General features: G+C 41.7%; 1 protein-coding gene across 3 annotated transcripts in view; it reads left to right on the forward strand.

Moving 5' to 3' along the window:
* The window catches only part of PELI1 (pellino E3 ubiquitin protein ligase 1), a 152,651-nt gene that overhangs the window by 97,271 nt on the left and 29,555 nt on the right, over nt 1–25,825 (forward strand). Inside the window, exon 1 of one of the 3 annotated variants that reach the window (XM_074949575.1) lies at nt 178–450. The exons of 1 other annotated variant lie outside the window; for it this stretch is intronic. The gene's annotated coding sequence lies outside the window, so the exon portion shown is untranslated. Of the gene's footprint in view, nt 1–177; nt 451–1,111; nt 1,192–25,825 lie in introns of those variants that run through there. One more of the 3 variants, XM_074949577.1, reaches the window with a different exon arrangement.

Consider the following 25,825-nt stretch of genomic DNA (forward strand, 5'->3'; position numbering starts at 1 on the left):
GGCGAAATCTACCGCCCCCCCCCGCGTGAGGGCAGAGACTAACCACCCACGGGGGTGGGGGGGACAAAAAAGAACTGCAACTCCCATGATCCCCCGCGCGATGGCGCGGGCTGAAGCGGTCACCGCGCCCCGCCCACCCTATGGGGTGTTGGAGCCGCCGCTACCGCCGCCGCAGACCCAGAGCGCTGGAAGCTCGTTAGCGGTTGGCAGCTCGCGCTCGCGTCCGCCTCGAAGCCGGCCACAAAGGGAGCTCCCCGGTCCGTGCCGCAGCCCTGCCGGCTGAGCGGGAGGCGCTCTGGGCTCCGCGCCCCAGCCCGGAACTTCTCCGCCCTTCCCCCTTGCCGGGGGTCTGGACCCGTAGCGGCGGGGGCGCGCCTCCGGCCGCGGGGCTCTCTGCCGGGGTTCGAGCCGCACGGAATCGCGACGGTGGGCGCCGCTGGTTTGGGCCGGGTGAGTGTGGCGACTCTCGGCCGGTACGTTTTAGCGGGGGGCAGGGGTCAGAAATTCCCCCCCTTGCCCCCCACCGCCGGCTGCCTCTGGTGCACCCCAGCCGTCACGGGCACGGTGACGGGTGCGTGGGTCTGTGCCGACACCTACCTGCCTGGGGAGCGCTGTCAGTGCCGGTCCTCACGGGAAATTCCCCAGGCACCAGAGCGTAGCCGCCCCCCGCCTCCCCTGGCCGAGCTGGGTGTGCTGCCGAGCGCGGCCCTTTGTCACGGAGTTGCCGCTGAGCCAGCGCCTCCGGCTTTATTTTACTCTTTTTAAACTTGACTTGGTTTTTTTTTTGCCCCCAAAACGAGACGCGTCTGCTGAGCTCGGACTTCATTTCCTTTTGCACACATCCCGCTTTGAACCCAGTTAGTGGAGTGGCATGGGAGCAGACGGGTGAAAACAAAACAAAGGGGGGGTTTGTTTGCGTGTGTTAAGCTGCAAGTCTTTATTTTCCTGTATGACAAAATATTTCGCCACTGTTTACTTGGGACGATTCCCCATAACCGTTAGGGAAACTGAATTTGTATTCTGTTCTTTCTGTTGTTAAGCTTCCTGAGAACTACAATGTACAGACCTATTTTTCTGTGCCCTTCTCCTGTGTTTTATGGCTCGTTTACAAAGGATCTGTGATCCAACACAACTTTAGTTTGCTAGAAGAAACAAAATTGTGCGGCTTCCATCCCCACACTTTTTACAGGGGTAAGCAGTGTATTTGCAGAGGTAAAATGATATCGGGGAGACTAGACACTATTATAAAAAAGGAGATGAATTTAAAAGGCAGAGAGGAAGAACAGCTCTATTTTCAGATGTGATTCCTTCCCATCCACCCCAAAATCTCTTTTAACAGGAAGAGTGGCCAATACTTTTATACTGATGATTTTTGGCTTTCGTTTAAGTAAATTTTACTCAAAACCTGCAGTTACCTTGATCTCTGCTACACACAGTCCCTTGCGTGTATACACGCCTGCTGTAGTTTAACAGTAGAAGTTTTCTTTCCCCCTTCACATTACCTTCAAAGGTCTTGCATTTGTTTTTGTTTTATTGCTTGGACTGATAGTTTAAAATCCACCGCTTTGTAATATTTTGTCATTTTAGTTGGCAATAGACAGAACTGCAAAGGTTGCCCCGAACATGCTCAGCAAAATGATGATTTTTCCCCCAAATCTTGAATTTGCAAGGTGGGGGAGGGAGAAGATTGAGTTTCCTTCTTTTCTATTTTGCAACATTTTATGTTCACAAAAGTTGTAATGTCCTGCTACCATGATTGGATTTAGCACTTTGTATGCTGTAGATATGTTTTGGGAAACCTACACTGAAGGTTTCCTATGCAAGTTTCCTGGATTATTTATTTTTATGAGTAGAACATGGTTCATATTAAGAAATTAAAAAAAAAAGTAATCTTTTATTTGTAAACCCTCTTCTAGGCCAAGATTTTCAAATGTGACTAGTGATTGTGGTTGTCTCAATTTTTGTGTGCCCAACATAAGGTGTCTTTTTAAAAGGCCCAATTTTCAAAAATTGCTGAGTACCCACAGTTTGAAAATCAGGCCCCTTTGAGGCTCTCAAATTGGACATCTAAAATAGTTAGTTACTCTTGACCGAAGTATATAATATGGTTGTTAATGAATTTTAATAATCTAGAATTAGCCAGCAAAGAGACTTAGTTTTTATGCGCCAGTTTTTAAACTAATTTTATTTTAGAGGACGTAGAATATTATTACTGTTGTTTTTGGGAAGTGCATAATTGGGGGGCATTAAATCGGATATAACTTGATTTGATATCTTCTTCATGCAGCTAAAGTATTCAGGTCTAGGAGGTACAGCAAGTTAATGGTTGTTTCTCCTGTCAAGAAGCCCAGAACTGAAAACAGGACTGTTTAATGACTGGGTTGAGGTACAGTGGTAGAGCTGTGTAGGACAAGTGAGCACAGCATCTGTCTCAGGCCAACAGTATTTGTACCTCCCTTTTGTGAGTAGTAAATCTAGTCCTAATATTTTTTCTATAAAAAGAAAAAAGCCTTCTTTAAAAAGAATTGTGGAATACAACAAGTAAGCTAGTTTGAAAATTAAGGCCATGTCTAAACTACAAAATTAAGTCGACCTAACTTACATTAGTTACGAAATCGCTCATATGGGTGCACACTGGGCTTCTTGTTTTGGTGGTTCGTGTCCTCACCAGGAGCACTTGTATCGATTGTATTGTTGGTGTGGGGCATTGTGGGACAGCTCCTGAAAGCCAGTAACAGTTGACGTAATCAACACAATGTCAGCGTAGACACTGCATCGACCTAATTACATCGACCGTGACCATATGCCGCTCAGGGAGGTAGTGTTACTAAATTGGCATAGAGAGCTGCTTACGTCAGCGGGAGCCAAATTGAAGGGAAGACACTTCCACAGCTAGGTTGAAGCGAAGCAGCGTATGTTGACCTAAACCTGTCGCGTAGACTAGCCCTAAAGCTGTTTACAGATACTGATCTCTTCATTGATTGAAAAATGGGATGGAGAGTTGACATTGATTTTTCTAGTTAGGGGCAGTGTCAAAAATCAAACTCCTCCAAAGATTCATTTCAGAGTGCAGTAAAGTAGTATACAGCAGTTGCTTCAAAGCTTAAGCCTTTTGCAGGACATCAGCTATTATGAAGTACTGTGTTGTTTGTACAAAGAGGCTACTCTGGCACTGCGTACCTTATTGCTTAGATCACAAAAGCTCTCTGACTGTAGATGGTGTTAACAGAGAGAGCCCAGATTGTTTGTTTCCAAACTTTCATTCCTTAATCTCTATATTCACAACTGCACTGACAGATTGTCTAAGGAAATGACAGCAAAAAGCTGGTGTAGGAACTAGGTCAAGCACTGCTAAATACTGCTGAGCCAGTTTCAGTGGAACAAAGTGAGCATGTTTCCATCTGATCTAGTTTTTCATTTCAATTTACTTGTCACAAGATACATGTGTATATTATACACTGCAACCAGAGGCCATTAGTTTCACTAAAATTGGTGTTGCACCCTTGATTTGGTACTTAGTGTATCTGGGTAGACAGAGTAATGGTGAAGGAGGTAAGAGTTTTTTCATTTGTCTTAAGGGCCAAATCCTATGAGATTCTAAGCACCCACAACTCCCATCAAAGTCAGTCAGAGTTGAGGGTGCTCAGCAGCATACAGACTTGGACCATATGTTCCTTCCTTTTCTTCTCCTCTGCGCTGCCACTACTCTTCTCCTTGATGTTACTAGATTCTGAGATATTGTAGTTGCGGGGAGGAGAGAGGGACAGGGAATTGACAAATACACACACCACCCTCATGTTTTCACCCCACCACAGAACAAAATATATTGGTATTCTAGATCTCTCTAACGTTTTTCCAATAGACCTGACATAATTCATCAGCACAAACTGCTTTAAAACAGTGTTTCTAGTTTAACCTATAGCTAGTAATGATGCATTCAGAAATCGTGTCTTGTGTTTTTATTCTGTTTTTTTTTTTTTTACTGGAAATTCCTGAAGAAACAAAAACTCCTTTATGACAGGTCCAAAATAATATTAAAAAAACTTAAAATATAATGATAAAAGAACTGAATCTTGGTCTGTTGCCTTTCTCAATTTAAAAGTAGGAAGAATCCTATGTTTCCAACATAGAAAAATGATGGTCTTGAATGAACCCTGGGCAGATTCAGAAAAGAACATATTAAATATAATTTGAAAATAATTAAATGTATAGTAAGTCACTTTCAAAAACTGTGTATGCTGTCATGGATCCCATTGTTAGAGAGACATATGCCACCTGCATTCTAACCATCTTCCCTTTTGCTTCACTTGTCTCAAATCTGAATATGATTGGTCTGTGAGGAAGAGTATTTAGGAGTCACTGTCTTGCTGGCTTTATAAAGTCCTACCAAACCTTTGATAGAACTGTTGTGGGGGAAAATAGTAATCTCCTTTAGAGCCCAGCATGTTCTGTTTGACCTCCAGTAGTGCTGAGCCAAATCAGGCCCTTGCTCTCAGTGGGAATGGTGCACCCCAGCCTCATGATGAAGTGTAGTGATGTGATATCCTTCCCAAGGGCACAGTTTACACACACACCTGTGATCTCTGATCCCATGCCAATATCTAGAATGTGGCCAGCTAGCTAAAGTGAATCACAAACACTCCCCTTCTGCTCTCTAGTGGAGCAGGCTGCAGCAAATTTCAGCTATGCATCTCACAGAGGCCGATGAGAATCTTGGTATGCCCCTCTGCATATTGGCGGTTCAGCAATTTCAGCCAAGTTGTGTTTTGTCCAAGTACTAATATTTAGACCTGTAATTCATTAATCACATAAGCCTCCGTCTTATCAAAGAGAGGGTTAAGAGGTGACTTGATCATGGTCTGTAAGTACTGACATTTCTGATAGTAGAGAGCTATTTAACCTAGCAAACAAAAGCATAACAAAATCCAGTGTCTGAAGCTAGATAAATTCAGGCTAGAATTGAGGAGCAAATTCTTAATAGAGAAGGTAATGGACTATTGGGACAGTTTACCTCGGGAAGTCTTTAAATCAAGCTTGAGTGTCTTTCTATAATGATATTGTCTAGCTCAGCCACAGGGTGGTATGGCTTTGATACGGGAATTGCTGGGTGAAATTCTATGGCCTGTGCTATTCAGGAGGTTAGACCAGATAATCATAATCAGGGGTGGCCAACCTGAGCCTGAGAAGGAGCCAGAATTTATGAATGTACATTGTGAAAGAGCCACAGTAATACATCAGCAGTCCCCCAGCGCCTCTCACCCACTGGCAGCCCCACTGATCAGCGCCTCCTCTTCCCTTCCTGTACCTCCTGGTCAGCCGTTTTGTGGCGTGCAGGAGGATCTTGGGGGAGGCGAAGGAGCGAGGGCACAGGAAGGGGTGGAGTGGGGGCAGGGCCTGTGACAGAGCCAGAGGTTGAGCAGTGAGCACCCCCCGTCACATTGGAAAGTTGGCATGTGTAGCTCCAGCCTCTGAGTCGGTGCCTATATGAGGAGCCGCATATTTACTTCTGAAGAGCCACATGTGGCTCCGGAGCCACAGGTTGGCCACCCCTGATCATAATGATCCCTTCTGGCCTTAAAAACTACTAATCTATAATGATCCTTGCTAATCAAACTTGTCCCTTTAAGCAACTCACCATAAATGATTATGGTCTCCCTTGTGCACTAATTCTTCCACTTGGACATATTTAGCCATTAGTCTTTCAAGTATACTTTTGCAATTACGTATCACTTTGTTCATCTTCAGAATGCTTTACAAACATTAAAAATCCCCACCTTTTCCTTGAGATAGGCACCCCCATTTTACACATGAGGAAGGGGAGTGGAAACTGAGGCACAAAGAATAGGGGCCTGGTATTGTATCCATTAAAATCAGTATGTGCGTCCCCATTAATGGGGGTGTGGGGGGCAAACAGGGATAAGCCTTAAGTGCTTTACCTCAGACCATTCATTAAATTAGTGCCAGAACCACTATTAGAATTTAAGGAACCAGAAACTCCAGATCTTGTGTTTGGATCACACCTCTCTGGGGAAGACTGTAAATTTGCACCATCTTTGACTGTTTTTTCTCCACCCTGAATCATTGATCACTGTGTTTATTTGTCATCAGTAGGGCCCTAACAAATTTGTGATTCATTTTGGTCAATTTCACAGTCATAGGATTTTTAAAACAGTAAATATCATGATTTCAGCTATTTAAATCTGAAATGTCATGGTGTTGTATCTGTAGGGGTCCTGACCCAAAAGGGGGTTCTGGGGTTCGCAAAGTTATTGTAGGGGGGGTTGCATTATTGCCACCCTTGCTTCTGCGCTGCTGGTGGCAGCAGCACTGGCTTCATAATTGGGCTGCCAGAAAGTGGTGGCTGCTGGCTGAGGGCCCAGCACTGAAGGCAGACCTGTCAGCAGCAGCAACACAGAAGTAAGGATAGCATAGTATGGACAGCGGCCGCTGATCTCCAACCACCCAACTCTTAAGGCAGCGCAGCCGCAATGCCCCTACAAAAGCTTTGTGACACCCCCCTTCCCCATAACCTCCTTTTGGGTCTGGACCCCCAGTTTGAGAGAGACTGATCTCTCCTGTGAAATATGTATAGAATAGGGTGAAAGTACCGAGAAGACCAGATTTCACGGTCCGTGACACGTTTTTCCACGGCCGCGAATTTGGTAGGGCCTTAGTCATCAGTAGTGTTAAACAACTTAAATGCTGGGTTTGTAGCCAATATAGTCGTAAACTTGTCTAAGTACTTCACTTAGATCCTCTGCGTTTAAAAATAAAATTCATATTAAATTATAAAAGAAGTGGCCTCTAAGGAACTCCCAAGAAGGGTCGTGGGCTTTATTTCAGTTAGTGCACTTTCAGATTCTCTGCACGTTGATCGCTACTCTTTTGTATCTTTAATGCTACCTTAATACACCTTTCCATTTTTCTAGTGTTTTTACATTTCACTGCCATTTATGCAGGGATATGGATTGTTTTAAGTGTTTTAACACAAGGTTCAACTGGGAAAATATGACAACAGAACTGTCACTTCATGTAGCTAAACCAAATGTCTGGTATGTGATTAGGAATCTTTTTAAAATGCATCACACATGTGGCTTACTATAGAGTAATTCACTTCCTTTTAAAGAACTTGTAGCTTATTTTCCTTCTATTATGCATCTCTTGGGATAAGCTGCTAATTCTAAAAATATGTCAGTTCTGCTGTTTCCCATCATCCGCTGTAACTTTTTGTTTCTCCTTCATTTGGCATTAGTTTGTTTTGTCCCTGAGCTGCTTTAAATACTCTAAGGAATGCTTAAACATAGTAGAAAATAAAATGCAGCTTGTAATTCAAGTTGTTATGATTGGATCATTGTTACCTTTGATTATCCAATGAAATATAACTTTAAACGTGCATTGCTAAATGTGGGAGTGTACAGTATGTTTAGTGCAGTAGACATTACTTAACTTAAGTGAGGTATATTTTTGGTTCATTTTTTAAATGGACTACACAATACCGTTTTTTTGGGAAGGCTAGGGCTTGACACTTGTTTCTGAGTTGGGGGTGAGACTGTTATGTTGTCCAATAACTCATGAGATTTTAAAAATCTGTAGTATTTGTTGTCGTATGGAAGAAAAGCCTTGTATTTCCAGGTGTGAAACCAAAGTCCAGTATCCACTGAGCCATTGCTTCTGCATTAGTGTTACTGAGTAAACCATCATTGTAATTCAGCTGCAGTTTTAGAAAGCCAAACGCCACTTTCAGAATTCCACAAAATACAGACAGCTTTCACAAATCCGTGTGATCATTCCATGGGCCAAACTTGTTGGTTGCATATCGACTTGGAAGGTAGTCTTCCTATCTCAGAAAATGAATATAGTCTGGCATTCTTTCTTCTGTAATTTATTGAGTAGTAGATAACCTGAGCTCAATCCTAGGCTACAGCCTCATGCTCCTACCCCAATTTCTGCCATGAGTGATGTGTAATTAAGGGAGTTTTGTGTTTGGATGAAGGGTGGATTAAAAGGGAACCGTATATACTCGTTCATAAGCTGAATATTTTTGGTAAAAAAATGACGCATCAAAGCGGGAGTCGGCTTATAAACAGGTCTACACCAAAATTTGATGATTTTAAACTCTATGAAATCATCAGTTGGGAGCATTGGCTGGGAACGGCGAACTGCAGCCACAGGGAGCTCAGGGGCTCTGTGCCTGCAGACGCTCCAGGTAAACAAAACGTCCCAAACCACCAGCGGCTTACCCTGACAGGCCGGGAGCCAAAGTTTGCCATCCCCTGAAATATAGGGTCGGCTTATGAAAGGGTCATACAGTTTTTACTATTTTCACCTATCCGTCTTGAGGGGTCGGCTTATAAACGAATGGGCTAATGAACGAGTATATACGGTAATCAATCTCAACCTCTGGTGAAAGCTCCAGAGTACATGGACTCATGTTTGCTGTGCCACCTTGAACAAATGTGTCTGTAGAGTGACATTTAAAGTGCTTTTGCCCCCTTTATTGCTTCATAAGAGTATAAAGAGAACCTCACACACCAATGCTGCCTTTTTCCAGAGAAGTTATTTTCAATTTGTTTTTTACCTGAAAAATGACAGGTACTATCTACTCAATTTTTGAGAAAGGATTGGATTATTGGAGAACTAGTGAGATTATTACATCAATAGTGACGGAAAACAGAGCAATTGAGATGGGAAGGGATAGTAGCCAAACCAGTTAAAATCTTTTTAATACCTATACATCAAACTTCTGAAATACATCTGTGAGGAAATACATTTGTTAAAGATTCACCCAGGCTCCTTCAGTTAAGGGCTAGGAGATATTCTCTGGTCCTCCAAGGAGACCTCAAGCAAAAACAGTGCAGACAATTTAATGTTCTCTATATATTTCTAAGATAAGATCTTTCAGGCCTTTTTTAAGTAATCATTGACAATTCTTATGTTACCTGTTCTTCCAGCATGGGTCATAAAGGAGATCAAAATTCTTGAGCTGTCATAAAATGGGCTTGCAGAAAGAATGAATTTGCTTATCTGAACTATGTAGATAGGAGCCTCATCCTTTTCCTACCTCCATCCCTTCCTTCCTTCCTGAGTAGTAATTTCAGTAATCATGCGATTAGAATGCTAACACTTATTGGATAATGACAATGTTTTATGTCATGTTTCTGTACATGCTAATATGAGTAAGCATATTATCATATGTAATTGTTCTCTTTTTATATTCTGGAGCTGGTAGAACAGGTTACATAATGTAGCTACATTAAAATCCTAGACAAACAACTGATCACTCATTTCTTTCCCTGGTTCTGCCCACAGCTTTCTGAGTAGCAGATGTGAAACAGAGTAGATTCTTGTAAACGTCACACTGTTGCTGGGGAAAACTATAGGGACCCCATGAAGACAATCTAGTCAGCTTCAGTAAATCTGTAGCTTTACTTGCTGCACCCGTTTCTGAGTCCTGCTGCCAATATTGGCAGTTTCGTAATTGTATTTTTCCTATTTATAATATTTCCTCGCTGCTCTGAAAGACCCACACATTCAGCAGGGGAAACCCCTGACTATACAGGGGAAACTGTCTCTAAAAATAGGGAAACAATATCTTTTTCTGATCTTTCAGTTACTAAATCTTGAGTTACACTAGGTTTTGGAGAGGAGCTGATTTAAGTTGGCAGTGTCTCTATGAACAGCAGCAGAAATACCTATCTGATCCAAGATGGTGAAAGGAGAGTTAATCCTTGCCTTTTCTTACAGCCAGGAGAGGCTGGGAAGACTAATAGAAGTGCATGTGTGGTAGGGAGAAGCAAAGAGCTCATATCTTCCAACAGGTAGGGTGACCAGATGTCCCGATTTTTATAGGGACAGTCCCGATTTTGGGGTCTTTTTCTTATATAGACTCCTATTACCCCCCACCCCGTCCTGATTTTTCACACTTACTGTGTGGTCACCCTGCTAACAGGCCATGTGAACACTAACACTCTGTGGCCTTAAAGGGCCAGGTTGTGCCTGGGTTGGCAAGGAGAGGGGATGGTTCAAAAAGCATCCTGTCTTGCATCTCTCCCACACTGGCTAGGTACAGTCACAGGACCTGGTCTAAGCTAAAAAGTTAGGTTGACCGAGCTATGTTGCTAAAGGATGTGAAATCCACACCCCGAGTGATGTAATTAAGCCAACCTAACCCCCTGATGCAGATAGTGCTAGGTCAATGGAAGAATTCTTACATCAACCTAGCTACCACTTGTCGAGGAGGTGGATTACCTATTTCCATAGGAGAACCTCCCCTGTCAGGCTAGGTAGTGTGTACACTGAAGTGCTACAATGGTGCTGCTGCAGCTGTCTCCTGTAGTGTTTCAAGTGTAGAGAAGCCCAGAGTCTCCTCACTTCTAGCACCCCCTGTGGCGCAAGATACCCCAAAAGGAGGATTCTCTACACCTTGAAGTCTTTAAACCACGATTTGAGGACTTCAGTAGCTCAGACATAGGTTAGGGGTTTGTTACAGGAGTGGGTGGGTGAGATTCTGTGGCCTGCGTTGTGCAGGAGGTCAGTCTAGATGATCATAATGGTCCCTTCTGACCTTAGTCTATTATTCTATTTAGCCATGATATTTTCCTGTACTAGCCTCTTACGTTGGCTATGGTGAGAGTGTGGACATGCTCTACTGTAACTCCCTGGGAGCTATCAGATGGATTGTTCTCTCCATTCCTGTGTAAGCCACATTGAGCCCTATATATTTTTATCTCCATCTTACAGATGTGGAAACTGCGGTGCAGAGAGACTAGGTGACTTGACCTAAGTGTCTTGCTGTGTGATAATGTAGGGTTTGTCTACATTTAAAACTGTTAGTGCTTCAGTGTAGATACTACCTACGCCAATGGGAGAATTCTCCCATTGGCGTAGGTAATCCACCTCTCCAAGAGGCAGTAGCTAGGTCAATGAAAGAATTCTTCCATAGCACTGTCTATGCCGGGGGTTAGGTCAGCTTAGCTATGCTGCTCAGGGCTGTGTATTTTTCACAGTCCAGAGTAACACAATTAAGCCAGTTTAATTTTCTAGTGTGAACTAGGCCTTAACCTTAGTGTGCCTCAGTTTCCTTATCTTTATTAAAATAAGGCTGATGGTAACTCCCTCAGGATGTTGAGGCTTAATTCACTAACATTTGGAAGCTGAATAGAAATGCAAATTAGTATTCAATTATTAACTAATCTTCAGAGCACTGCTCTGAAGTATGTAAACTGAGGTACAGATGCATGAAACATGATATATGAACTGATAAAGCACTTTAATTGAGTGTCTTCGGCCGTGTCTACACTACCACTTTCAGCGCTAAAACTGTAGTCATTCAGGGGTGTGAAAAAACACACCCCTGAGCGACAAAAGGTTTAGCGCTGAAAAGCACCAGTATAGACAATGCTTTATAAAGCTATCGCCGCTCGTTCAGGGTGGGTTTTTTTAATTGCTGGGAGAGCTCTCCCCTGGCAATAAAGCGTGACTACACTGCCCACGTCACAGCGCTGGGCACGACGTGGGCAGTGTAGACATACCCTTACATTCCAACTATCTTTCTGTTTGCTCTGTTTTTCTTTTATATGCAGTACTAAACAATTGGTGGAACTTGTAGAAGTGTGTGCTAGAGGCAAGTCAAAGCAAGGCACTGAGCTTCTGTTGAACATCTGCCTGATATTGGAAGGAAAACTGCATTTGTAATACAGTGAAGTTTAATATCTGTATATATAAGCTTTGTCACTATGGGAATGGATTATAAAATGGCAGGGTTGATTCCCTTCCAATCAGCATGTATTCATTACAGCATTTACTAAAGCATGTCAGTTAGTTCTAATGCAGTCATGCCCGCAGAAGGATCACCTTGATTTAATTTTTTTTTTAAGTGCATTGAATGGAAACAGATACTATTTGTTCTTCAAAGCCTAAGTGCTATATTTCTAGCTCTTGGCAGACATTGTCCACAAGTACTTCATGTTCCACTGGATTTATGCCAGAAACATACTGCATGTACTGAAAGCATCAAAACCAGACCTCCTTTAATTTTAGACTCTACAGCTAACGTTGATTTTTCTTAGAATTCCTACATCCTAACTACTATCATTTTAAACTTTTTCCTTGAAAGACTTTGGGAATGTTCTGTCAGTCCTTACTCAAGTGCCTTGCACCATAGAAGTCAATGAGACTACTCATGTAAGTAATAGCTGCAGGATTGGGCACCAAATTACCTGCTTCCCAATTTGTAAAGTTAAATGAACACAGTGAATTATTTTGTTTAACTCCTGTCTTTCATGATGAAGCTGGGTGCTTTGTGACTAAGGGTAGTCCTGGAGACACAAGCCCCTCAGCTATCCTGCATTCTGAAAATCTTGAGGGACCATTCTGATTACTTAATCTGACCTCCTTTCATTATTTTTATTTATTTATTGTAGTGCCTAGGAGAGAACCAAGAACAGGGCTCTGTGATGGTACCTTCACCCACTGTACAAATGTATAATGAGAGCCCCTACCCCAAAGAGCTTGCAATCTAGATAGACAGCACAGTGTATGAGAAAGGGATAGCACATACAAGTGGAGTGAACAGGGATTATGGTAGGAGGGGATTAGCTAGATGGACAGCCAAAGGTTGGGAAAGAGCAGCAGGGTTGGAACAGACAGCCAGTCTGTGCCAGAGATGAAGTGTTCTGAGTGAGAACTGCAGTCATCCTCCATGACTACTGGTCCCTGCTTCTCCAGCTGTTACTGCTGGGTGTAGTCTCTGATCAGTTCATCCACCGCAGTTTCATTCCTGAGGCCATGTGGCTGGGGGAAGTATGGATGCCACCTGACTCCTAGTGCCTGCAGGAGCAGGGGATCTCCCCTCCACAGTTCCAGGTCTGGCAGGGCTGTAGGGGAGAGGTGGTTTTAACTTGACCCCCTTTTTTACAATGGTCCCTCAATGCAGCAGTACCTGCTTTCATGTACTCAGAGATGCTGTGCACCCTCAACCCTCATTAATGGAAAATGAGGGTACACAGCATCTCCTATGAGTAAGCCTTTAAAGAGGAGGCAGTTCAGTTTCTCGGTTCAGTGGTGGCTACAGGCCTGAGGATCCTACAGGCCTTATTAACACCACTTATTGCAATTAAAGTGCATGGGAATGTATTGGCAGGAGTAAAGGATTGCAGTTTGGCCCCTAAGAGTTGTCAGTGTACCGTAATTTAAGTTATGAGGCAGTTTTATTAAACTAACTAGAAAAAATTCCTACTATGACAGGTTTGTTAATGTTAGTGGACAAATTCAGCTTAGACCAGTTTTCACAATTATTAGCCTCCAAATAATTTCCAGAAATTATTTGTCCCCCATAAAAACCAGAATTGCTGCTGCAAGGTTTCAGAACTGATTCGGCTGGAAATGATTGTTTGCTTCGTCCCTCTTTCCCTTCCATCTCCTAAATTGAGATGTCCTTCAGAGCATCTAGTTATCCTGAGCATGGCAAAATTTAACAGAATGATTAACATGTGGGAAAAGCTTATAGGATATGACTGAAATCTGCAGAAGGCAGACTAAGAATCAAGACACAACAAATTCTGCATTTTGGCTGGGGGTTAGACTAGATGACCCTTGCTGTCCCTTCTAACCTATGATTCTAAGAGAACATTGTAATTCCACTGCTGTAACCTAGAAACTGAATTCAAGATTTTAGTTTACTGCAATACTTGAACATCTGTTTTTTGTTTGTTTTTAATTTGAACACTTTAACCCTTCAGATAAACTAAGTATTAACCTTGGTATGCATCCTGACTGTGTCTTTTAACTAAGTTCTTTACTTTAGTTACTCATTAAACTGCTAATAGAATATTTATGGTTGTACAATGAAGCAAGTAAGAGTAAATTAGAGTTAAGTTTACAAGCACAACCTTAACTCTGTCCCCTTATATGCAAACTTGACAGCAAGGTTTATAATTACGTGTTATTTCTCAAATAATGCAATAGAATTCTGTGATATGTATGTCCTTGCACTGTGTGTTACCCGCATACATTTTAAAGTCCAAAACCAAAATGTTAAAAACATTTAGCTTGCAAAGCCAAGCACTTAAAAGTTGGAAATGTCAGATTTATGGTTGCAAAAGGAGAGAAGGGGAAATAGTGATTCTTAAGTTTCTATCTCAGCCAAACCTGAACAGAATTTCATAGTACCAAGAAAAGGCACTATTCCCCTGCCAAGAATGGAAAACTTCTCCCCTGAAATTTTTTTTGTAATAATGTCAAGTGTTGGGCAAGCTAGGTATAAGACCTTATAGACTAAAGACAAAAGTTGCACTGATTGAATTATGGTTATTTTTGAAATAAAAGTTGTATAGACAAGGTCTTGGGGTCACTACCAACTCCCTCTATAATGCCAGACCTATTCAAGTATGTGTGGTAACACTGTACTGTCACAGCTGCAGTTTATAGAATGTATAAGCATTCCTATTACTACACAAGAAGGGATGCTTTCCATGTGACCAGCATTCATGCCCACCTCAGTTGTCCAGCACCTTGATGCTGTCCTATTTCCTGTGTGTGCCAAGCTTCTGTCAGGCCTGTGTATTGAACCTGGATCTCTCGCATGGCCTTGCAAAAGCATTAGGCCATTGACTCTGCTGACAATATTTTAATTGTAATAGTTTTGTTGCACTTTCACATGTTTGAAGCTGTAACATGCCACTATTTCCTGTCTTTGAAAAATACTACTTATTGTAGAAACTGGAGTAAACTTAGTTACTCGGCATTATTAGGATTGGCAATCATTTTATGGCAGGGTTTTTAAGTTTCAGAAGTCTGTTTTGTAAATTGTTAGCATGTTGAAACTGTTTAGTCAATTGAACCGTTTTGGATAACTGAGCATTTGAGTTTGTGGAATACCACTGCACTAGACTATTGATGGAACACAAGGCATATACCATGTTGGAAAAGACAAACTAAGTACCAAAATGATGACTTTGTTTTCAAAGTCGTGTGTGTGTTGGAATGGTGCAGCTGTAGACAGTTAGCCTTCGGTTTTGTGAAACCTTAGGCCCCATCTGCACATAAGAGAACAGCTCCTTGCTGACCGTTTTGAACAACAGGCACCCCTACCTGGTACTCCTCTCAACTGGTAGTTCTGTTTAGCTGCTAGAGTGGATGGGCATAACAGCGCTTCCTGTTATGGTGTTGAAAATTATTTTCTTCTGTCTACACTAACAACTAAACTGAACTCAACAATAGAGGGGACCTATAGTTCAAAGTTTTTGTTATAACAGCAACAGGCCATTTTCCCAAAGCAGATGGGGCCTCAGATCACATACCCTAGATCCAACTGGAAGTGCAGTCTCCAGTCATATTGTTTTTGGACATAGTGAGTTTACATTCACATGCAGCCTAGCAGCATGCAGTGCTATAACATGTCAGCTAGCACCCATGCTTTTAATCTTTTCCTTCATTCAAGTTTTTAGTTTAATGTGATAGACATTTTATATTCATCCAAGATAAACAGTTTTGTCCATTAACTGCTGTCCAAGTACATATTAGAAATAATGCTCTCTGATTAAATGCACTCTTACAGCTCCATTGGCAACAAGTCTTTCTTTCAGTTACCTCTTAGGATTTTAATTGAGATGGTATCATTTGTATACCAGTATAAGTGTTAGATCTACATGTATTTGTATTTCTTTGTTACTTGTGGTCTTTAACCATACTTAATGCTGGGCAAATATTATAGTCCTGTATGAAAGGAGGGTGTGTGGGAAAACTAAATGGAGAAGCCAGGGGAAGTATCATTAAAGTTTATTCCTTTAAACTTAGAAAGCTAGTATAATACAGCAGCTTCTATAAAGCATACAGTGTACCTGCAAGTGGAAGACCCCCCACCCCATGCTGATATACCCAAAAGATGAAAAGGGGAGGCATATTATGCTGAACAGGACTGACAACCCTCTGCTGCCCTCCTTTGTGCTTTGATAATGGACTGCCACGTAAATCTCCTACACTGGTTGACTATACAGTGGATCCCCTTTGCCAATCGTATTTGGTTCAGACTTCTTGCCCTTGCCTTCAAGGCCCTGTGCATCTCTGCCCCTGTCTGGATCTCTGGTTTCATTTCTTCCCATATCCCTCTGACCTCCTTGCTCTGCCAGTGATGCCAGCCTTCGCATCCCCTCTGTCCGATCTGTTTGCTTATAACTGTTCCACTTGCTATGGTATCTGAGAGCCTCCCAAAAGGGAACTAAAATCACAATAGGTCATGGGGCTGATCTGCTGCCTTAATTCCACTGGGGAAGTTGAGGTTACATGGTGATTTTGCCACCCTACACATTGAACTTGGCTCCAGTCTACCAGATTCCCTTTTTTCATTATTCATATCACTCCTAAAGAATCACTTCTTTTCGAAGCCTACAAACCATAACCCATGTCGGTCAAAGAAGGAAGCAACAAGAGACGTGCAGATGAGAGGAAAAAATTACCCTAGTGGAACCATCATGGCAGGAACACAACAACTTTAATCAGTGTGATCCTTTTATTGTAACCCCATCCTTTGCTTTCCCTGGCCCTTTACCTTCTTTCCATCATTCTTTGCTCTTGCACAAATTAAACTCCTTGGAGAAGGATCAGCATGTAAAGCACCTACCATGTTTTTGGTAATGTACAAGTAATAGGACAGAGCCAAATTCTGCCCTAGGTTTCTCTGGCTTTACATCAGTGTAACTGAAATCAGAATTTGGTCCACAGTGATCAGGTTAAATACTGTGGGCCAGATTCTGCTATCCTTACTCATGAGTAGGATCGTACTCAACAAGTAGTCCCATTGCTCAGGGTGAAGAAGGGTATTAGAATCAGGCTCTTAATTATAAATGCAAAAACTTAAGACACTATCCTTCAAAGTCCAAGAAATTTAGTTATGGTTGGAACTCTAAGTTCACCCTCTTTTACTTACTATGCAGGGTACCAGATAGTGCAATGACATGAGATCAGAGATACACCAGTTTTTTAACCTCAAGTTCCTGTTGAAATAAATGAGTTGTCTAGTAAGGACTCACTACATGCTGTCACCTGTTATTTTTAATGTGACTCTCCCCCTTAAGACACTCCTACAAACCTCACTTTTCCCAATTCATGTTCCATTCCCTACCCTTATGCCTCACTAGATAATCGTTTAATTTAGGTCAACTATGATTAAACATTAAAAATTAATTGATCAAACAAGTAAACTATGGGACGAACAAAGCAAGTGTCATGTGTAACTTCCAAGTCTCTTTTTTGCATATTGCACCCTTTCTCTGCTTTTCCTAGTATTAGTGTGATCAGCCTAAGGCTCATCAGCTACCCTAGGAGAAACATGGAAATCAATGGCTTGGAGGTTAGGTTAGTCAGGTAAAAATCCTTTCAGTGCATTATTTAAAGTTAATGGAAAGTGATATCATGATAATGCTGAATTCTTTTGAACTAGTTTTTACACCTGATTAATATTAATGAAAGTGAGAAGAATCATGCCCATTGTATTTGATCTCTTCTAGGATTGAAAATCTGTTTTGGGACACAATTTTGGAAACCTTTTTTTGTTGATAGTGGTTTATTTTAAGTATCGGTGGACCTAGAGCTGATAGGGCCCATAACGGTGATGCAGATGAATTCTGAAAACCATCAGCTCTAATAATACTCTTTATCAATGTTGGAGTTTTTCCCTGTTAGCTTTGGGGCAGGAGGAGGATGTGCAGGTACTTAACGCATAACATGGATTGTTTTTAAATTTGTAAAGTTTTTTTTTTAATTTTTAGTCTCAGCAAATAATTAAATTGCTCCTTAATTGACACTTGCTGCACAACTGTCTTGAAGCTTATGCCTTGAAATGTTGTTGCAAAATACATAGCCCTCTGGTGCCTAAGTCGTCTTGAACAAGATGTGAGCAAAATAAAAAAAAGGCCCTCATTTACTTCAGATTTACAACCATGGAATGCCATTAACTTCAGTCTAGTTACCCCAATTTGCACCAGTGTAACTAAGACCAAATTTGGCCCCAAGGGTTACTGCTAGCACCAAATCTCATACTGGACATTAAATGAGACATGATTAATGACTTATTTCATACCCAAGGTGACAACCCTGTTCTATAATTTTTTTCTACACTGTGGATCACTTCCTTAAACATAGGTCCTTTGTGGACTGTCTCCCTACCCAGTCCTATACTGATCTCACACCTTTCTTGTGGCTACTACAAAACCTGTTTATAAACAAAAAGTAATGTTTAGATGGTCTGAAGGCTGGACAGAAGGAAGATAAACTTGTTTTAATGTGAATATGTTTACAGTACTGCATTTCCCCTGGTAACCTGCAGTCCCCACTGCTCTAGTCTCTCTGGATCACTCAACAGTTTAGTTCTGCTCCTGTTTATTTTCTGCCTCTGCAGTTTGTCGTCTTTACATTGAAATGTACGCAGAAGAAAAGCAACAAAGACAGGATCAGCCAGAGAGGTGCTGTGAGTTTTTTTGATTTTAAAAGCCTTTTGGGGAAAACGGGAATCCTGGACTGGGCTCCAACTATCAGGAAGCACCCTATTTGAGGACCTGACCATTCCTTTTCCATTGTAACAGAAGCAGCTCAGTGGGCTGCTATTCTTCCATAGAAGACAGCTTTGAGAGCGACTGTTTTTAAACCATTCTCCAGAGTGAGTTTTCTGAGTCAGTGGTATGTCTGGAAATTGCTCTAGCTGTTGCTGCTTTGTTCAGCGAAGTACAGGGCAATATATATCGTGCTCTAATTGAGTTACAGTACTTGGAACATTTCCCCTCCCACCCCCCAACCATTTTTGTGAGGAGGGGAGGTGGAAGGATTTGAAAACCTGAAAATGTCTGCCATTATAGTCAAATTGTTTGCAACAAAGCCTTTGTCTACCCACAAGGTTACTGGTGTAGGTAAAGCAGAATATGTGCTTATCAGTAAGGTTTATTCCCCATACAGGAAGGGGAATAAACCTACACCAGTATAAGGGACCTTTGTGTCAGGTTAACTACATCAACAATACAGTTATACCATATAACTATACCGTTTAAGAGAAGAAAATCGCATCCTAACCAGAATGTTTTTACCAGTGCAAACAGTGTGTGTAGGTTAGGTCTCAGTAGGAATGGTTCTTACCCTTCTATTCTTTTCCCCATGCCATATTTAAATGTGCTGTACTGCACTCATTTAAAAAACAAAAACAAAAAAACTTAGGGCTGTTGATTAATCGCAGTTAATTCACATGATTAACTAAAAAATGAATCATAATTGCGCTGTTAAACAATAGAGTCGATTGAAATTAAATATTTTTGAATGTTTTTCTACATTTTCAAATATATTGATTTCAGTTACAACACAGAATACTAAGTGTACAGTGCTCACTTTATATTTTTGATTAGATATTTGCTCCATAAAAATGATAAAAGCAATTGTATTTTTTCAATTCACCTCATACAAGTATTGTAGTGCAATCTCTTTATCATGCAAGTGTAACTTACAAATAATTATTTGTATGTTCATGGAGGATAGGTTCATCAACAGCTGTTAGCCAAGATGGTCAGAGATTCAGCCCATGCTCTGGTTGTCCATAGCTCTGAGTGGCAGAAGATGGGAGTGGATGATGGGATGGATCACTCAATATTGTCCTTTTCTATTAATTCCCTCTGAAGCACCTAGCATTGGCCACTGTCAGAAGACCGGATACTGGGCTAGATGGGTCATTGATCTGAGCTAGTATGGCTGTTACATTTTTATGAGTGAATATCAGTTTTCATAAGAGCAGGCATTTTGCAAACAGTTTTGCACAGATGTTTGTGAATAGTGAATAAAGATACAAATGTGTTCAAAGTGAGCAGCTGTTAGTGTTTAGAAACGTTTTAATTTCAATTTACATATCATTCAACCAGCAGTGATGCTAAATTATCCCTGACAGAGGTGGTTTATCAAAATTTATTCCTCAAGAGCCTGTTTCTTGCCCTTGGAGTGGCTCAGATTGCAATAAATGGCTGACTTAAAAAAAAAAAAAATTAATTCCTAGGAGGAGAAACCTCCCCCCAAACCACCCTACAAGATCTACTCCCCAGTCCTTCCAGGTATACAACTTGGAAACCGTGCTGTTCTATCAGTTTATACTCAGTGCAGTTTTCAGAAGCATAGTGTAATCATGTCCGTCAAATCACCTTAATATTTGCCTAGTGGTGTTGCCTGATTCTGGTTATGAGAGCGTTTTTTTTCTTTAAATGTGTGAGGGGAGTGTGTAGATTTCCAAGTCATTGGCAACCCCCACCCCCCAAGCAAAAGCTTCCTGTGGACATGGAGTTCTATCACCAGCAAAGAGGGAATTTGTTGCAGCAATCCTTTGTACTACCAATATTTTAACATCACTGGGCCAGATGCAGTGTTGGCAGGTGCTCCACAAACTTCACCACACATCTCTGCTGATAAACTGCAGTCCTAACCTGTAATATGCCTTGGCCTCACTTGAGTTAAGACTTTGTGAGGTAATTTTGATACAAGTGGATATCCATCAGGGCTGTCAAACTTAGCCACCTTGTGACTTAAAACATGTTTCAGTGGACCAATAGCCTAGTGAACTATCCTTAGGCTTGGCAGAATAAGATATGAATTTGATTTTTATTTTTTTTATAATTTTGATGGATGATATGGATTTTTATTAAGGATTTTTTCCTATTTTTATCTCTGGAAACTTTCACAGTTGTGCAAAATTGTGGTGGTGGGGGGGTGTCAGACTACAATTATTTAAAGACAGTAGACACTAGGATTCAAAAAGTTAAAGCTTTATAACCGTTAATACAAATTGTCGACGTCACATGTCTAACTATACTAAGTAAATATCCTTAAATCAAACTCAGTTCTCAAGCAGTATTTTTCTATCTGTGTATATTGATTATTCTTATAGATGGAAATATTTTCAGTTCGTGTGCATGGTGAAATTGACATTGAAAATCAAATCCTTCTAAGTTTAACTATTCACTATGGCCACACCGGAAAACTTTCTATGGGTAACATAATTTGTAACCTAGGGTGGTGTGAAGTGTCATGTATCAGATGTTTGAAAAAGATATTTGATCACTGCAACACCTTTTTTATTCTGAGGGCCAAGATGAGGTGGAGGAAGCACTGGACAAACCTGTTTACATTAGGTTCTTCACTGGGACTACATTTGCAACACGATCAGCTATTCTCATGAAAAAGACTGCATTCAAGCTCAGAGTTCTTAAAATTTACTGGCATCTAGGCCAAATCCTGGAATCTTCACTAAGGCAAAATTCCCAGTGAGTTCAATGGACTGAGTAGGGACTTTAGGATTTTTCTGTTTGAAAATAATGTATGTTAAATGGCTGTTTGAAAATGCTAAGGGCCAAATTCTGTTCTCACTTTGGATTTATGCAGTGTAATACTTTATATTTACATTGGTAATGGGAGCAGAATTTGGCCCTCATATGGGCTTATTAGGAAAAGAGTGCTCTAATACAGTGTACCTGAACATCAGAGTGTACTGTTGCCTACAATGTCCCTCCATCTTAATATTCTGTACTAAGCATTTTCTGACTTGCTCTCTCCACTCACACATCCATGAAGACAAGTGAAGGCACAGCAATGAGACTAGTGGATTTTGAGAACATGATTTTTAAAAACAACCATGCCATTTTGTTGGAACAAAAAATACTCACTTTTGATGATTGCGTTATTCCACTGTAAATGAAATGAGTACTCTTCAGTGAGTAAAGGGTAAACAAACCTTTGAAAACAGGAAAGCATCTGGACAGGCCTTCCCAAAATCAGAGACCTGGTCTCCATGGACAGTCGGTGGGGCACCTGGAGTATCTGGCCATGGAATGTTGGGTGTTTTTATCAGCTGTCCCATACACTTCTGGGATAAGTCTCGATTTGTGCTTTAGTGGTTTGGTGGCTTGAATTGCATGTGGAAAGTAAACATCAAAATATTTTTCTAAACATTGACTGTAAATAGAGATGGAGAAGGACTGGTGTCTGATCTGAAGGGGGCTCCTGAGTGGGGACAGTGCTGTCTCCTCACTTGGTTGCTGCCTCTTGGGTTCTGGCCGCAAGTGAACATGGGGAGCAGCAAGAGAATCAGCTGTCTACTTGGCAAGTATCATTTCACCACTGGTGGCCAGGAGGATGAATTGCGCAGGGAGTCCTTGTTGGATGCACGAGATCCTAGCTGGGATGTGGCCTGGCATAATTGGGGCTCTGTGTGTGTCATTTGAGAAGCTGGTATCTTCACTTGGTATCCCTGAGTAAAAGTTTACAGTTTAAGGAAAAACATGGATTGTCAATTCCCACTTGAAACCCTAAATTCAGTTGAAAAGTCCACGAAAAGTTGTATGTAACTGGTTTTAAAAAAAAACATTCTCAGTCAGTTTTCAGAACTGGATTCAGTTCCCATAGCTGTTTGATGCTCGAAGATTTGCACCCTATGCAAGCAGTGTTTTTTGTGCTCATTTTCATTCTAAGTGGCTGTTACTTCAGAAACACTTAAAAATATTCAAAAATTTGAATTGTTTAAGCTTTGCTGCACTAAAGCATTAGGGGAGTGGGAACCAACTCTACATTACTGAATCTCAATTTGCATCTGAAAACAAGACTGGATTTTAGTCCCAAGTGTATATAATTTAGGGATTAGAATCCGCCATTAAGATTTTCTTGCTACTGTTTGGTGATTTCTTTGTATTTTTTCTTGTTTGGATATGGCTAGACATTGTGTATAGGTGAACAAGTGGTTGCCACATCTTTTAGAATTCAGTAGTCTGTATATTTCTATATGCAGCAAACCTCTTATCCAAATCAGATTAGAAGGGTAGAAAGTAGTGTCATTTTTCTATACATGTGGTACATAAGTGAGCTGCCCATAAGGCAGTAGAGGTAAAGGACAAATGAGATTAAAGAATCAGAGGCACAATAGTTCTTCTCTAACCCTTAATAGAAAGGGAGAAGATAAATAATTGAGGGAAACATTTAAAACAGAGGTTCTCAAACAGTGGTCCATGGACCAACAGTGGTCCATGAGCTTCATTCAGGGGGTCCGCGGATAGTTCCCTCTAAGGTGCGCGCCTGGGTGGCCGCACACAAAAGAATAAAGAGCCACCCACCTAATTAGTGGAGCTGCGCAGGCGTGGCTCCACTAATTAGATGCCTGGATCCTGGAGAAGATGCACATGTAAGGTGAGGTGGGGGTTTTGGGGGGAATAAGGGGTAGGTGGGAGGGGGCAGTGCAGGGCAAAGAGGGGGTGGGGGGAATTTGGGATGTGCAGGGTGGCCAGAGAAAAGAGACAACTTTCCCCAGCTCCAGGGCTTCGGCTACCAGGGAGAGACCCCTCCTCTGTCCCAGCCCCAGCTCGGGGGCTGCTGTGATGGGGAATAGAGGGAGAGACCCCACTTCTTCCCAGCCCCAGCGGGGGGGAGAGCGCACATCCATCGCATTAGAAAGGTAAGACTACTGATTAAAATATGAATTGTGTGCTTTTATTTGTAGAACCAAAAAAAGTTTGTTATAGCGCTTTTATCCAAAGCGCTTTACGATAGTTAGCTAATGGTACAAACAACATTTGGAAAGAGCACTAAGTGGTGCGCCAAGACCCTCAGCAATTTTCAGGTGGTCTGTGGGGGGGAAAAAAAGTTTGAGAACCACTGATTTAAAACATAGGCACGGTGCTGTTTGTAATCTGTTGGAGTCAATGGGTTGCCATGGAATGGTGGTCTGTTAACTTGGTAACTTCAATATGCAAGAGAATTTAGTCTTCACTAGTTAAATAATTGTGCATTATATAGACACAGAGGATGCTGTACTAAAGACCATCCTTGTTAAGTAATGTCTTGCCTTGAGAGACACATACTTTGATTATCAGAAGGCCACCTCTGTTAAGCAGTCCATTTTTATTGCTCTCTGGAGGCATTGCTTAAGGCATACTTCTATGTGTTAAAACAACCTTAGAAAATATATGAATGGTAGAATATTAAAAATCTAAATATTAGAAGAAACTTGGACAACAATTTTAGCCCTGCATTCAGGCCGCTCCATGCTGTGACCCATCTCTGTAACCTACATATGGATAGCTAGTAGCAATAGAAATGTATTTGCCTTTTGTAGAGAACTGGGCACTCTGTGGCCTGCAATGTGCGATCAAGATCATGGTAGATATCTTGAGTGTGTATGGATAAATGGATCCTGCACTTGCATGTGGAGGACGAATGAGTAAGTATGCCGATAGTCTGTCCAGAAAGGATGGATGGTGTTTTGGATTGTATGTGGAAGGTTAATGGAGAAATGTTGCCTGTTGCCGAAGGTGGGATTGAGGAGAACAGTTCTTTGGTTTACATACTGGGGGGAGATGTTTGTTGTGGCCATCTCACAAAAGGAGAGTGAATTGGAGGAGGGTATGTCATTGGGGAGTAGCTCATGTAGTGAACTGATCATACATTAGTAACTAAAATGGGAGACAGAGTGGTGGGGATATCTGGCTCCTACTGGAAATATACTTTCTCTCACACTGTAGTTTTTTGGTAAGGGGTATCTCCAGGGTGTCTACCCCAGGAGCAGTCAGACCACTCCGCTCTTTTAGGGTGCCAAAACAGCCATGGATGTTTCTAAGACAGAAGTATCAAATGCATTCCGTGGAGAGGGCCATACTCCATTTTTAGCTATGGTCTGTGGGTGGGGTATAACTTAGGATGAAACACCAGCTTTGATCTACAGAGGCACTTCCACTGGTGTCACTGGGAGGAGTGCACAAAGAGCAAGGGTGGAGCAGGACTTTTATATAGCAATTAAAGGTGGGACTTTCAGAAGTTCTGACTAAGTGTTGGCCTAAACTCTGCAAGACTACAATCATTGGCTTCAGTGCAGACAGGGTAAGTGCACAGAGCTGTAGAAAATCCCATCCTAAACTTTAGTCCTTATTGTCACACTCAGTATCACTCAGTGTAAACATGTTCTCCTTCAGGACCAGTGCAAATTCTGCCCTTTCTTTCATTTCCTTCTCCGTTCTCATTCCTCTCAGTGTGGTCTTCTTCCCCCCCCCCTCACCCTCCTGCCTTCCTTCTGCATTTCCTTCTCTGCAGCAACTCCCAACTTCTGGGCTTTGTTCCACTCCTTGTCCATCCATCTGCTAACATTCTCAAAAGCAGTGAAATAGTTTATCATTGGGTTTTAGAGTTAATATCTCTCCTTATCCCACCGTTAATCTCACTGAGAGTTCATACCTCTTGGAACCATTGTTTTCCTGCTGTCTGCCCCACAAGGGGAGATAACCACTTATTAGTTTGCCCTTGGTTCAGATATTCAAGGTTTTCTTACAACCTTGATGGCTAGAAACTTGTTACTTATAAAATGAAAGCCCCTCTTCTGAACTGGTCACACCACTCACAAAAGCAAATGTTAAAAAAAACCACCTGAGCCAGCAGCAAAGCAATGGAGTCAGAACAGCAAGGGTGTATATCTGGGAGAGTTATTCAGTGTCCAGGCAAGACCCTTTCTCTGCAGTTAGGGTCCACTACACAGAAATGGCAGAGAGATCTTGTGGGGAGATTCTCCATTGTCCACATCGCAAACAATTCACAGATTCTGGCCCCCTTGGCAGCATCTCTGCTCAGGGAAATATAAACGGGACAGGAGTGTGAAAAGTGAGGGGCTGGTGGTATCTGTGGGGAGTGGAGTTGCACAAGAGAATTGCACTCCAACTAGTGCTGCAAATAGCCTTGCTTTCACGAGTGCCAGATTAATCAAAGGGCTGGTCTACACACAGATTTTGTACTGCTTTAAGTATATCTGTTTGAAACTGGTACTGTTAAAGCTGTA

Source organism: Natator depressus, chromosome 3 (assembly GCF_965152275.1).
Source record: "Natator depressus isolate rNatDep1 chromosome 3, rNatDep2.hap1, whole genome shotgun sequence".
Classification (NCBI taxonomy): domain Eukaryota; kingdom Metazoa; phylum Chordata; order Testudines; family Cheloniidae; genus Natator; species Natator depressus.